Source organism: Pleurodeles waltl, chromosome 4_1, assembly GCF_031143425.1.
Source record: "Pleurodeles waltl isolate 20211129_DDA chromosome 4_1, aPleWal1.hap1.20221129, whole genome shotgun sequence".
Classification (NCBI taxonomy): domain Eukaryota; kingdom Metazoa; phylum Chordata; class Amphibia; order Caudata; family Salamandridae; genus Pleurodeles; species Pleurodeles waltl.
In genome coordinates, this window is record NC_090442.1 from 515,798,715 (window position 1) to 515,815,144 (window position 16,430).

The window sequence follows — 16,430 nt, forward strand, 5'->3', positions numbered from 1 at the left end:
CAAGGGGCAATGATGCGATCAAAGATACTACATGAAAATGTACTATGGGTCCAAAAAGGATATTTTCTTGTGACATCAGCAATGTGGTTTACAATCTGAGTGTTCTGGAGATGACATTTGGGGGCATATTTATACTCCGTTTGCGCCGAATTTGCGTAGTTTTTTTCGACGCAAATTCGGCGCAAAACTAACGCCATATTTATACTTTGGCGTTAGACGCGTCTAGCGCCAAAGTATGAGGAATGAGCGTCATTTTTTTGCGTGAACGCCTTCCTTGCGTTAATGAGATGCAAGGTAGGCGTTCCCGTCTAAAAAAATGACTGCAACGCAAATGCGTCGTATTTATACTCCCGGGCAAAAATCACGCCCGGGACTGGGCGGGGCAAAAAAACCCGCATTTGCGCCTCTTTTTAACGCCTGGGTCAGGGCAGGCGTTAAGGGACCTGTGGGCTCAAAATGAGCCCACAGCTGCCCTCCCATGCCCCCAGGGACCCCCCCTGCCACCCTTGCCCACCCCAGGAGGACACCCAAGGATGGAGGGACCCATCCCAGGGACATTCAGGTAAGTTCAGGTAAGTATAATTTTTTTTTTTTTTTTTTTTTGGCATAGGGGGGCCTGATTTGTGCCCCCCTACATGCCACAATGCCCAATGACCATGCCCAGGGGACATAAGTCCCCTGTGCATGGCCATTGGGCAAGGGGGCATGACTCCTGTCTTTACTAAGACAGGAGTCATGTAAATGGCGTCTGGGCGTCGTTAAAAATGGCGCAAATCGGGTTGAGGCGATTTTTTTGCCTCAACCTGACTTGCCCCATTTTTAGACGCCCTAACGCCATTTTCCCCAACGCCGGCGCTGCCTGGTGTACGTGTTTTTTTCCCATGCACACCAGGCAGCGCCGGTCTGCTAGCGCCGGCTAACGCCATTCAATAAATACGGCACCCGCATGGCGCTTCAGAATGGCGTTAGCCGGCGCTAAACTTTTTGACGCTAAACTGCGTTAGCGCAGTTTAGCGTCAAAAAGTATAAATACGGGCCTTGATCTGTAGGCTTTTGAAAAGCTGAGGTAATTGGTCGGTGAAGCACAGAGAAGACCCCTGGACCCACAAAGATGAGGCTTTCAAAAACAGGAAATGACACCAGCAAGTTGGTTTTTGCCATCACATTCACTGGGCGGCATTGTTGCTAACACCACATGACACCTTTTGAAGATGCTGGAAGGCTTCTGCTAGGGAAAAAGTTCCCAGATCTAGTCTGGCCCCTGGAGGATATACATGAGGTGATTAATCTTTGGGAAACAGAAACAGTATCACACTTTTAATACACGCAACACACTATTGCCAGTCAGAGCTATATCTTTTTAAAGGTGCAGATCTTTAAATCAACTAGGAAATGGCGGTCAGTTAAAGTAGAAGACCAGTTTCAGCTCCAAGTAATTCCTAATATCAAAGTCACAAACAGGGAAACTACTGGTGCCAGAAATGGTCTAGCACCAACAGTAGCTTTCTACAGCATGACTGTGTTTAACAGCCCACATCTTGTAAAGTGGATGGCTGTGGCTGAATGTTTTAAGTAGCTGTGGCAGCTACAGTCTGTGACACCAGCTGGTTCCCAGTAGCAAGTGGAGTTTATGTTCAGGAAACAGTAGCATCTTTAAATACGAACAACTCTGGAACCGTACATGCTAGAGACGGTTCAAACGATTCTAAGAAAGGATTAGCCTAAGCCAATGGCATGTTGCTCCAAGCTAAAACGGACGAAATCCCCTATGTTGGTTTCAGGAGGAAACAAGCTTCCATATAGTCAGATAAGTTAACCTGTCCATATTTAATCTGATCCACATTACAGCCCCTATCACAGCTAAACGGAGACTACCCTCAAACCATGTCATTGTAGTTTAAATACAAAGACTGCTCTTTATGTGGTTGTGCCCCTCAATGTTCCTAAAAGGCCAGTGACATCATCGTAGCCACACCAAATACAAAAAAAAAATCAGCCAGATGTCTGGATACAAAACAAAGTCTCTCAAAGCTGAATTCATGAAAAACCAAAGTGGGTTTTGGGGAATTTGACAGTCAGTAAATGTATTGTTCTGATTCTGTCCAATGACAGAAAATTCCTAGTACAAATAAATAAAATAACACGCAAGTTGGCCACGGTGGCCCACAAATTTATTGCAGGTGTACATTTATAACAATGTTCTGCTGCCCACTTTGATTTGCGCTTTGGGTTGAAATGGAAGTTACAGCTCAAATACAGTATATTTGAAAGAATTGGTAACAATATGTAAGCGGTTAAAAACACTACCAACCCAGAACTACTGAGGAGCAGCTGTATAATGCCCAGATCAGGAAACCGCTCTCTGTGGCACATAACTAATGCGCGTGATGATACTGTAAAATCATTAGTACTTAAAATGTTACCTAATTTTCCGAGGCGTTTGTCAGGCACGTCTGGTTAGTTATTAAGGGTTCACAAAGTGCACCCAGCAACGTACCTTCCTCCTGGACCTTTGTTCTCAGATTAAGTAACAAAGAAAAGAGGCAAGTTTAGAGTTAACAATCAGGTACCTAAGATTCTTCTACATTTAAGCGCTGGCCGTAGTGTGAAAGAATACACGGGGCAGAAAAGGTAAATGTTAACCATGATCTACTAGTAGAGTTGTGGTAGCATTCCGGAGGTCTGTGTGGTTTAAATAAAACAACTGGAGGTTTTAATCAGTTTCTAAAATCTAGCAGCTCAAGTTTCAAATCCAGCATAAAGGTGCACTTTCTCCCAGCGCACCACCTTAAGACTCCAAGTACAGGGCATCCAGATGGGGTACATGTTAATTTTCCAAACCTGTCATCATTGAGGAGTTGCGAAAAAACTGTTGAGTAAAGGCAACACGCACTAGGCCCATGACCTTATTAGGTCTTTTCACAGTAACCTGCTTTAACAGAGGTAGGACGAGGAAGATATAGCATGTGGAGAAAACCGCTGTTTGAATTGGCTGCACAATTTTAAACTAAAAACGTGGATTCAGGAATGAACTGGGCGAGTTGTAAGATAGCTGAATTGTTCCGGTGCAGAGCTCCAATCCGCCTTGTAGTGAGTTGACTTTCAGCAGTGTTATGTTTACACTGGGCTTGTGTCGCGTTCTCACGTGCTCTCATGATGCGCACTCCGTAGTCCAGTTTGGAATGACGGAGTGGACACCGTGACAGTTGCAGGGAGAAGCCGAGAGGGAAGATGCTGGTCCAGGTGGTGCTCATATTTGGAATCAATCTTCTTTCACGTAATCGCCTGCGTTACGTGATTACTTTTCGAAGTGGTGACAAGGGAGATCGCCACCCCAGCGAACCTTCACACTACATTCCTGTCTCCGAAACAGCTGGCTACACTTCGATTCACAGACTACAAAAGTATGACTGCTAGCAAGAATCGTTTTACTGTATTTGTTGACAGCCTGCGCTTTTCCCAGGTCGGTAAGGTGTCAACTTCAATATAAGTATACTTGTGACTTACAACTAGTAGAAGGATGTCAGTTGATGGTGTTGTTTGAAGATCTGGTAGCGCATGCACAATCTGATCCCGTGATCAATTCCGTGTTGAAGTTGTATGCAGGATATACATGTCACTTTGCCGAGTTGATTGTGTTTGCGCATCAGACCTTAATAAGTAAACTTACAAGGGGACGCAAATAGGTCGATGAACCTTTTGACTAGCAATTAAGAAGTTCTTACCATAGCTCCAGTACATAATCAATACACAATAATCAACAATCGTTAGTAATTAATAAAATCAATAATCAATGGAGTCAGTAATTGTCACACACCATGACCTTTCAGTCATGAATAACCACATCTTTGGTAAAAGTTTAGTATGGTTATTTCCCTATATGAACAATGTAAGGCCATGTAGATTCATCTCAATATCAAATTAAACACATACAGAAACACCACTGGTTGTCCAAAGCAGTGGAAGAAACGCAATCTAATCAAGGCTTGAACTACAACACATTCTTAAGTTACTGTGCAAATCAATAGCAGTCAGCTGCGCCAACGAGATGAAATACAAGTAGTTAAGCAGAGGAATCCATCAAGCATTAGTCTCTTTTGTCATAAGTCAGAAACCTCAACTAACATCAGATTAGCGTCAGCATGTTGGGCTTCATGCAAGACAATTTAGTAACACAAATTTTGAAAACATCTAACTATGATAGAGTCATAGATAAAACAGTGCAGTTGGTACCTAAAAAGAAAAAGCAAATATGCATAATAATCACATCTCAATTTATACCTATCCTCGGTATGGGTCAGCAAAGCAGAATCAGTCTTTGTCCTCAGGACATCAGTCGATCAGCAAGGCATCAGGTCTCAGTCAGGAAAGCAGGGGCAAAGCATTAGTCTAACATATATTCAATCTTTCATAAGTATTAATATTTCATAAGTATTAATTATTGATTAGTACACTTCGTTAACATTGGTGGCTATTCCTCAAGGTCACATTTTTAAATGCATGCCTTATTTTTCTACGTTCTAAAATTTTCTACATAAACTCATTATTCAAAATACATAAACACTCAAGTATTTCTTATTAAAACACCTGCGCTAGCAATAGCCTTGGCACGGGAAGTTTTAGGTATGGATTTCAGATTCTATAGCAGGACCAGAGTCTCTGATTATGCTTTCTCCTACTTTACTACTCCAAATATAGCAGCCAATCAAAAAAACAGTAAAAAAAGTAAACAAACCACATTTCCCATGAGGCTTTGAACCATGCCTCCATCACAGTCCACCAATAGTTTATGGACATGACCTACAAAACAGAGAAGCACCATCTTGACTGCCTCTTTCTTTGCTGCTCCGCACGCAAGATAAGTGCCTCTATGTTTTGTACCTTATGTGATATTCATGCTATTGTGAATAATTATGTGCATTTATACATTTGCATTGCTAGCCCTGTATTGCTGTTACCCGTATATTGCTTCCATAGCCTTTATGAGCGCTCTGCGCTGGTAAGTGCACTGTGCGACTGCTAATGCAGAAAACACTAACTATTTAATCATGACAGACCAGATAGTAGATTTTATCCCCTAGGCCAATGGACCGAACCCAGTTTGCATTAAAGATAACGTCATGATAAAACGCCAAACTATAAATAACAAACATATGATAATCGATTAGTACTTCAATAACCGCACCAATTTATTAAGAAGTTAAAGATGTATTTCCCTATATATTACCAATGCTAAAGTCACGAAAATCATTCTCAAATGCAAATGATACATATATAGAAACAACAATGGCTGATTTAATCTGTGCATGAATCTAAGTTTAATCAATGCAAGCAAACACAATTTCTCAATGGTTATTACACAAAACCATAGTAATAGACTTTGAGCAAAAGAAATGTAATACTTTTGATTTATTAAAGAAAGGACATCAATAACCATCCAAGAATATGAGAATAACACCTCACTAACCACTAATTAGCATCAACATGTTGGACTTCATGTAAAAAGAATTTAGTAACATACATTTAGAAAATTATCTAGCTAAGGCACTATCAAAAATAGCAGCAGTATTATATTATCAGCTGTTGGTACCTGAAAAACAAAAGACAAATAACAAAATACATTTCATACAATTACCCAGTCACTAAGGTATTCAGCAACAACGTCTACTTCATCAAGGGGACAGCAACACCAGACATCAGGATCGGAACAGGAACAAAATGAGGGATTTCGTTTAGAATTTGGACTTTAAGATTACTAAACCATCAAAGCATTTGTTCAGTATTGAACAGACTAAGTAAACTCACAAAATAATAAACACTAGCATTGTCAGTAGACTAATCCGGCAAAGTATGAAGAATAAGATCTCTGGAACTCAGGATATACAAACTAAAATGACTGAACTACTAAATAATGAATGATGACTGTAAACTAAAGAACGACCCTGAATCAATGATGACTGAACATTAAATTAAACTTACTAAATACTCTGATTGGTGCCGAGGAAACTATGTCCAATCAGAACACTAACAAATATCAAAATCATATAAAATGTTACCTCTAAGCTTTTCTATTTGCTGTTATTCTATTGTCGAAACTCAAACTAATACATTTGTTAGTTCTTATTCCGCTGCATCTGCATCATCATTATTTGAAACTTCTATTACGTCGACACCGGCTAGTGATTTCAAAATATGAAAACATTTATCATCATGCCATCCTCTCCACCAGGAATAGAGCATAGGTTAGAAACAAAACTACAAGCAAAAATATACAAATGGAATGAATGAAGTCTGTCAGGCCACGGAAATACAGCTAAGAAACAGAACACACTGGAAACATTTTATACAGATAACATTTAACAGTGACCTTGCATCTGCTTCTGCTTTAGTCCAGCAGGGTCTACTAATTACACAGTTAATTCTGACATTTATTTTACCAAAGAAACACACTCTTTTGAAAAAGAAAGAATAATTTCACTAGCTTAAGTTAGCATAGAAAACAAAAAGGCCTTGCATATGATGGGGGCCATCAAGTCGATCACAAAACTCGACTTTCCATAAAAATTAATACACAATGATTAATATATTGAAATATGAGTATTGTTATATATGTAAAAAAAAAAAAAATCTATGCTCTTACACGACCACTGAACGGTCCGCTTACCTTCCTCCGTAAGGTTATACCTTTAATTTAATTTCATATTTCTTATTCTGCCATAAAATATTTCCTCGTTTGCGCTTCTGCGGATTGGGTGGCAGCCCCTCCTGGGTGTGAGGATGCGTGTGTAGCCCAATTGGGCTACGGACGTGTACCTCTTGGAAGTTTGCTGACACGTCTTTCTCTCACACTTGGCAACTTCAATAGAAACATCGCGCTTGTGCCACCTCCTTGCGGCTGTAATAATAGGGTGAAATTTCAGTCAAATGAGAGACTTCAATGCGATTTGATACTAATACTTCTTCCTCTCACCATTCCAAATCCCCAAACGTTCTAAGAAACATACGTGTTCTTCCTCTTCCCATCCCAGCTCCCTCCCCTCCAACCTCTTCACTTTTGAGCCCTCTGACAACATTCATAGCAGTAACTCTGGCAGGCTTCCAGCTTCCACAGTTGCTCACTAAATAAAACATCACCTCCACAAGAGGTTTGAAAAGGAAGTCCAAGGCAGACTAAGAGAGGAGTGCCCAAAGCTCATTTTTCACCATAAGATAGCTCAAATTCCTGACATTGACTCAAATATTCTTACCTTCATAAAAGTTTCCAAAGATCCCAAGAAGGGAATAGACTGAGCCCTCCAAGCTTGTCAGGATAAACTTCTTGATGTTTGGGCCCACTGGTGAAAATGTTAGAACTGGCCCTCCATTCTCAAGGGTGTTCTCATCAATCCCGAGGTGTTAGTGGGATGGACCTAGAGAGCGATCTGCCTACTGGGCAACGCCAATTGTGAAAGGCGCATGTTGGTGCTTCTAACTATTGACCCCCAGTTGGTGGAATTGAAAATTGCTAAACCAGGCCCTTTAGCTGAAGGACAACTATTTGGGAACAGATTTGTCAAGCATCTTTGCTTCACTTGACAAAGCCCCAACCGGCCGCTTTAACAAACAAAGTCCTCAATGAGGCTTCGTCTACTGATGCAGAAGTTACTGGCAAGACCCATCACAAGTGGGTTTCTTCCCCTCCAGGTCCAGGGGCTTCTGAGGACACTATAAAAAGAGGCGTCAACAGAGATAACTATGCCTCCAACAATCAATACGCAGATAAAGATTCCTCTTCTTCTTTCAAATCTTCCACTAGGGTGCAGATTATGACACTTTGTACACCTTTGGTTCAAGATTTTGACAGATTCTTAGGTTCAAAGTTACCATACAGAATTTTCTTAAATGCCCGTTCAAATCTCCCCTCTCCCTCCTATCCTTTTTCCCAAATAGACATGAATTTCATAGACTCCGAGGTTCAAGAGCTTTTGACAAAACAGGCTTTTGCGCCAGGTTTTCCTCACCCAAAGTCATGTGTTTCTGGTTCAGAAGAAGGGTGGAGGGCAGAGCTGGGTCTCAACCTCAGGGACTTCAATCCATGGGTGGTTTACCAACATTTTAAAATGGAAGGTAATCAACTTCTACGAGATGTGCTTCAAAGGAAAGGATTGGATGGTGAGTCAAAGATGCCTACCTCTCTGTTCCTATTTTTCCTCCACACAGGTGTTATATTCAATTCCAGTGGTGAAATCAGAGGTACAAGTACCCTTCTGTCCACTTCAGGCTATCTTCAGCTCCTTGGGCATTCACAAAACTCATGAAACCAGGTGTGGAGCATTTGAGGGAGATGGGGGTTTGCAAGGTCGTCTGTCTAGATGGCATGTTTCTTAGGGCACAAGATAAGATTCAACTCCTGACGCCTCTGTCTTGGGTGGTATCCCTGTTGCAGTATTTGGGGTTCGTAATCAATTTAAGAAAAATCCATGATGATTCCTTCCCACAGATAATAGTTTTAAGGTTTCAGGTGGACTCAGTAAAAAAAACTATTTCTTCTTCCCTATGAAGGTAAGATCTATCAAACGGAAGTTGAAGACAACTCTGTCCAATCAGATGGTATCTTTGAGATCCCTGGTTCGGATTGTGGGTCTGTTAGCTTCTTTTATTCAAGCTATTTTCCACAGTCCCTTACACTACAGGGCACTTCAACAGTTGAAGATCCACTACCTCCAAAAGGGTCTCACATACAATTTTCAGGTTCCCTTATCTCCAGAAGCTCAAGAAAAACTTCTTCACATGGTAGCTTGGAATTGCAGAGCCATGTTTGGAGCTGTGCCAGATGTCATCATTGAATCCAATGCCAGCCACTGGGGATGAAGAGTACGGTGTGGGGAATTTTCTACCAACAGTTGATGGTCTTCAGAAGAGTTAGGACTTCATATAAATTGCCTGGAACTCTTAGCAGGTTCCTTCACCATAAAGTCCCTTTGCCCCAAGAAGAGCAACTGCTGCATTCTCCTGTGGATGGACAAGGTGTCAGCGGTTCAATACATCAATCGACTGCAGGTCACCTGGTCTCACCTTCTAACGGACAGTGCCATGGAGTTTTCACATTTCTGTCTCAGTCAGTAGATTACGGTGCTAGTGGGGTACCTTTCTGGCAAAGACAACAAGGTAGTTGATTGGAACTCCAGGTTTCTGGTGGATTACAGCGACTGGAAGCTCCATCCTTGAATTTTCCAGCACGTTATGCATTCCCTGGATCTTCGAGGTCAAAGAATATTATTTTAAACTTGCGTTAAGCACAGTACAATATAGATTGCCAGAAAATGCACAAAATGGTTTAAGATAACATGGTGATTACAAAATATAAATTTTAGTAATACCCAGACTGTATGTAATGCATTTTTTTTTTTTTACATAATTGTCACTTCAACATCTCAGTGGTAGTAAGCTCTAAATACAATTTCAATTAAAAGCATGAACTTCACAGCTCGGTTGTTAACTCTTTGCACTACCACTCAAAAAGAATAAATCTTTGTAATCACGAAGCTTTGAGTGACTTGATCAATTAAAGCCAGTACCAGCTCCCAAGCATCCATTACATTTGCAGATTAACTCATTGGCACATTTGCATGTCTTTCAGGCAGCAGGTACCCTTGCAGGAAGGCTTGTTTACCTGTCTGCTTGGCTTCAGTTTGACAGCACAGGAGGCTTGCTGCGTGACGCTTCAGCCAAAGCATCGAAAATATCAGAATTAACCATTCTGGGACGGTTATCTTTTTACAGTAGGTGGCAGAACCTTTTATCATAAATCAGAAATGTGTGGGCGCGCGGTGCCCCTCCAATCCCACCCACTTTGACCACTGGTAGGCGCCTTCAACGGGACGTGGATCCAGTGGGGTCTGAGTTGATATTCTCAATTTTCAAACGGAATGTGCTGAATGTGTTACAGATCAATAAATAATTTCAGTTCAGCTTTGTCTGCTGGACATAACCTCATTGATGGTAAATAGGTGAGTATGCACACTTTGGGGTGTGTACATTGGTTAAAGGTATCAGAGTGGCAAACCCGTCCGAAGCCTAGAAATTCACAATTGTAGGATGTAAATTGTGTTCTCTCCGTGTTTGATTTCCTGGCCAAATTATTCTGATTGATCTATTATACAGATTTCGGCTAAATTGACCATGCTTTTATGTTTGGCTCCGTGTCGAAGGGTTTTGGATGTCTGAGCCCTTGCCTTAGCAGCTAGGTTATTTTCACCTGATGGTGTTTCTTTTGTTATTTCAAAAAGGACGAAGACTATGCCTTGGGCTATTGATTACCCATCTTTTCCTCATAATGCAAAATGATGTGTAGTCAAATGTTTGAAAGTATATGAGGAATGCACATTGAATTGTAGGACTGATTCCCCTGGTCCCTCTTTTTTAACACTTCAGAAACCCTTTAAACCAGTATCTGCCACAACTTTGGCCCGTTGGGTAATGGCAGAAGCTGGCATTGATGTGTCTGTTTATCGTCCCATTCTGCTCGAGGAGCTTTGGCCTCCAAAGCATTCTAGGTTCCAGATTAGAAGATATTCTATGTGCAGCTGATTGGTTATCTGATTCTGCGTTTTAGACTTTTTATTACAGGCCTATTCTGTAAGCTTCTTCTGATGTGTTTTTTCATCTTTGAACCAGCATAATCAGAACCTCTGGTCCTGCCACTGAATAGAAAATGTTCTCGCCTCCATGTCCTTAATAGAATCAAAAATTCTTGTCACAACTGTAACACAACTGCACAGAAAAAGTAGGATTTTAGAAAAACAATAATAGACAACATGAAGGAAACAGAGAAGCAAACAGAAAGTGGCAACAGAAAGGAAACTGAGATTTTTAGATGTTTTCAGTGTGTTAGCAAATTGCATCTTGCATACAGAAAAACTTGTCCTGCCTTTAAACAAAAATATTCCAATTGTGGGGTGATTGGACATTTTTCTAAAGTTTGTGGAAGAAACAAAGGGTCAAGTATGTAGATGAGGATGATGTGACTGGGGGGGGGAAACATCAACATATGACACCCAGATGGATGAAAAAATTGTCTTTAGTATAAAAGAGGGTGAGAACAAGATATTGAACATTGACAACGTAATGATAAAGAAAAAACCTTTGATATGACAATTGGAGGTATTGGTATACAAATATATGCTGATTCGGGGGTCACCATATTCTGTTATTAACTAAAATATATTGAAATCCAATTTGTAGAGAAGTTGTGCAGTATTCAAGAAGAACCTGATACCAATCTCGAGCGATATTCTTGAGAAAGAACTGAGATGTTGGGTTATCACACATTGGTGTTTAGGTCAAAGAATCGAGAAGGAGTTGGTAAGTTGTATGTAGCAAGAACAGGGCCCTCAGTATTAGGGTGATACAATCAAGGAGAACTGGGTAGGGGCCAGAAGAGCCAATGGAAATATCACGTTGTGTATTGATTTATGCCACCTTTGCCCATTATATCAGAGAAGTTGGCTTTGGTAAAAAATGCCAAATTTCTTTCAACAATGGACCCCTCTGCAGAATAACATAAAGGCAGTATTATTCTTACAATTTCTTGCAAAGCAATTTGATAACACCTATGGGGTACTATCAATACAAGAGGATGCCTTTTGGGCTGGCATCAGCTGCTGCCGGTTTTCAAAGGTTAATGCATAGACTATTTTGGAGAATATACCAAACATCCAGTAGTTTCAAGATTACATTCTGTTATATGGAAAGGACAAGAAAGCACATGGTGAATGTATTGATAATTCTGGATATGAGAGGTTTCACTATGAAGTATTCCAAATGTAAATTTGCTGTCAAATCTGTGACAAAGTTAGGTCATGTTTTGAGCGAGGATGGTATGAGACCTAAACCAGAGCTGGTAGAATCGATACAATTAGCACCTGCAGTAAAGATGATGTAAGGTCTTTTTTAGGTCTCACAGAATTTTATGTATAATATATAAGAACTTATTCATGCAGAACGTCTCACATTAGACAGTTACCTATTAACAAAAGTAAATTTGATTGGCACAAAGTATGAAAATGAATTTGGTGATGTGCAAACAGCCGTTACGAAGGCCACTGCTTTATGTAGTTTTGATTCTAATCTCACTAGTGTAATCACTACAGATGCCAGTTCGAAAGGTCTGGGTGCAGTATTATACCAAATGGTAAAAGAAGGAGGTGAATCTATTAGATCGTATGCATCTAGAGCTCTCACTGCTGCTGAAGAAAAATACTCAGTCATCGCAAGACAGACCTTAGCTTGCACATGAGTTTTAGAACTTTTGTGTGGGGCAAGCAGTGTGAATGGAGAAGTGATCACAAACCACTGGTCCGATTACTTACAACTGATGGAATGATCATGGTGTCAGCACGTATTGCTAAGATGTCTATTAGGCTTCAAATTTTTATACAAGATATTCTATGTCCTGTGTATGGACAATGTGACTGCAGATTTCGTATCAAGAATGCCTTTGAAAATAAGAGATGATGTTAGTGGAGAATGGGATGAATATCAAATAACTCTTGTGCATGTTGGAGGCATACCTTTCCTTTAATAGAAACGTGGGTGGAAGAATATGCTAAAGACGAGATATTGCAGGATGTTTTGATATATATGAAAAGTGGTTGGCCACTAAAGGATCACAAAAATCAGAATTAAGATGTTTCTGGGAAGTTAGAATTGAACTAACCTATATTAACAGGATATTGTGGAGAGGTGATAGAACTATTTCTCCAAACAAATTAAGAAGGTTGATTACCATACAGTGTCATGAAGGACATGGTGGTATTGTAAGAAATAAACAGTGTGTCAAAAAAGGGTATTGGTGGTTATGTTTAGACTTATTTGTCGAGAGGCTGGTCAGGAATTGTGGGACATTCACAAATGCTGACAAATCATTATAAACTTTAGGACCTAACATAAGTGAGCCTTGGATTCCAAAACAAAACTGCAGTGTATAATATGGGTCCCATAGGGGTCAAATCTAAGTATGTGATTGTGACTATAGATGTATTTTCTAGATGGCCTGCTGTAAGGATTGTGGAAAAAGTAGACACCTGTACTGTTTTGTGTTTTCTGAACAGTGTATTCACTGAGGAAGGGCAACCCATTCAGAAAATCACAGATAATGATGTGCAGTTTTTATCACGAAAGGCTAACAGTTATTTCAATTGAGTAGGCATCAAACACCACACTACATCACTTTATAATCCCAGTGGGAATGGCATAATTGAACAACTTAATAGAGTACTTAAAGGTCACATCCAAACTGCAGGAATTGATAATGATGAGTAGGAGTTGCAAATATTTAAGACGGTATGGGTGTACAGGACCTCTATTAATGATATGACTGGTTGCCCTCCCTTTTGAAATTATGAGAGGAAGGATACCTAGAATGAAGAACCTCCCCACAGCCCCCATGACTGGTAAAATCACCTACTGTTAATGTAGATATGAATGCATTAAGAGAAAAAATTTAAGACACTCACCAGGGTTATAAATCAAAGTATGACTGTAGGAAAGGATCTGTAGGGAGTTTAAAGATCACAATTGGAATGTGGGTAAAGGTTAAGAAGCTGTGGAGGATAAAGAAAAGCTGAGAGACAATTTTCAGAGCTGTATGAAGTCATGGATGTTTTAAAAATGCTGTGAAACTGAGTGATGGGGAGTTGTGGAATCTTAAAAGAATTGCCATTCTTAAAAGTGAAAAACAGGTATGTAACAAAGCACGGCCTAACATTTTCAGAGATATTGATAGTGAAATGAACTGTCAATGTGAGGAAAGAGAACAACCAAGAATCTGAGGTACAAGATGGTAAATTGACTACAGAAAACAATGGAGTTTCTGTAATAGGGAAGCGGTGAATCCAGTAGATTCAGGAAAGAAAAAGATTAGAAAGAAATCAGTATGGATGTCTGATTATATTACATAGGTCATATTGTATTCTTGGTTGATGTTGTAGTAGACGATGTCATTTTGTATCCTTATATTTTATATATTTTATGGTATGCAGTTTTTGATATTGTAATGTTAATTTTTTTGTATTGTTTTCAAAGAAGGAGGATGTGTTATGTTTACATTTGCTTGTGTTGCGTTCTCATGTGCTCTCATGATGCGCACTCAGCATTCCAGTTTGAAATGTTGGAGTGGACACTGTGACAGTTGCTGGGAGAAGGCGAGAGAGGGAAGATGTTTGTCCAGGTGTTGCTCATATTTTGAATAAATCTCCATTCGTAATCACTTGCATTACGTGATTACTTTACAAGCGGAACCAGTAAACAGCTGCTAGTCCTCACCTGGATATACTGAGGCACACTGCGGAACTTCACAACAAAAAAAGAGACCAGCTGAACTCCCATCTACCAGCATGATGTTTAAGTGGATAACGTCTCAGCGAGTGTGAGACGTGTTGGCCTCTTGCATGTGGACCAGCCGCTTGACGCTAAAGTTTATGAGGTGAATGCATGGCATGGCATAAGAGAACGTGGGGGTGATGTGCTTCGGCTCAGCTACAGAAATGGGCAAATAAATTCTGCACTTAGTGGATGCCACAGGGAGGTGTTGGGCCCAAACACGGTATACAGTGAGAGTACAATGACAAGGAGTTCAGTCTGTAATGGTCTCTGGAGACCCCCGGATAAAAGAATACAGGAGGCAGTAAGGAGGTGTAAGCTCTACTACAGAACCTTGCATTACTCCCTGTCATGGTGAAAGCTCGCAGTTCAGCACATACTGCATGACACAGTGCAGAGTGCAGGGAGACAGAGCGCACAGAAACAGAGTGCAGGGAATAAAAATGCTTTATAGACCAGATCCTGCCCTCCATGAGGGCAACTGAAAGTGTGTATCGCAATATGACTTTTCAGTGTCTACATGGTTATGGTAAAAGGAAAAGCAGAACCCCTAAGAGTGTTCTTAACCCATTTATCAACCAGTTTGAAAGTGCTCTCAATGGTGCTCAGGTGGAGAAGAGGGGAGCTTACAAAATGGGAGTAAACTAATGTTCTCGATATAGCAGATCTTTATAAAAGTGGAGATGGTGGCTTCTTAAACACAGCCATGACACTAGGGTGATGCCAGCTGAACAAGAGGTGGAGAAAATGGTGCAAAGTGCAGTGGTGTCTGACAAACACTGAACAGCAGAGAAGAGTGAAAAAGTTCCTGGGATTCTTTCCAAAAATGGACAGCAGGGAGCACAACTCCAACAGAGGAAAGAGACAGAGTGACCGGAGAATGCCCAGGGGACTTTACATGGTCTTTATACTAAGAACATGAAAAAAGGCATATTAAATAAAGGTAAACTTTTCATGCCAGATTGGGAAATATACAGGATGCTTTTAGCGATAGCGCACAATTTGAGGATGTAAGACTACAGAAAGAAAGTGCACAATTTGTAAGCTGATCAGCTCAGGGATTGACAGCATAAAGTAATGGCTGGACACATACACAGGGAAATATGTAGAGCTTTGAGCTGAGCTTGAAGCCAGCAGTAACCTTATGATCGTAGCAAGGTGAGAAATTATATGTGTAAATAATTTAAACATTGAGAAGATTCTACAGATACTGAGGTAAATGTCTAGTGATGTTTATCTATTATTGGTGCCCCTAGTTGGCATGGCACAAGATGGAGGGCGAGGACAGCTTCCCCAAACAGCGGAAGTGTATGGCCTTTATTCCTGTGATTAGAGGGTAGAGAACCAGAGACCGAAGTTAGAAAGGGGCTGCAGATTAAACTTCCTGAAGCATTGCCCTCCGAGTACATGGCAGGTAGAGGGATGGGACTGTCGTCTGTTTGTTTGAGGAGGAGTGGACCTTTACGTTAGGCCCAGCCTTTTGTCTTTGTTGATCACAGCCAAATGCAGAGACTTCACTACTCCTTGTGTGTGCTCTAGGGTTGGAGACCACTCTGTTGTGAGGGGCATCAGAAAACAAAGACTATCTGGGGAGCTGCCAAGAAAAGACATTTACGTTCTGTTACAGCTTGGGTTCTTTCAACCCACAAGTGAGAGCAAGGGGTTGGGAGGAGTGGGGCTGTCGCTTTGTCAGTTCTCTACAACAGTTCCCAAGCTGGAGCCCTCACCAGTGCATTTGTTTGCCAGTTAGTAGCTACAGCCAACATTTCCTGGCACAACTACAGTTTCCCCGAGCCCTTGAATACTTTGCCCAGTACATAAACAACAGCTTAAATTTTCCAGTAATAAGAAAACAAATACTTTTTTTCCAGAGGGACAAGCAGCACAACAACTCACAAAACAGAAGATGCTTGTTAATCAAGAGAGCTATGTTTGTATTCCTAAGCCACAATCACTACAGCGTCACAATGGCCCAATTCAAAATGATCCCCAACCCCTAAAAACTAGAAACAACAACCCGATTGAAATGGAAAGTACCTCCTATGCCTGTTGTACTAATAAACTTGTTA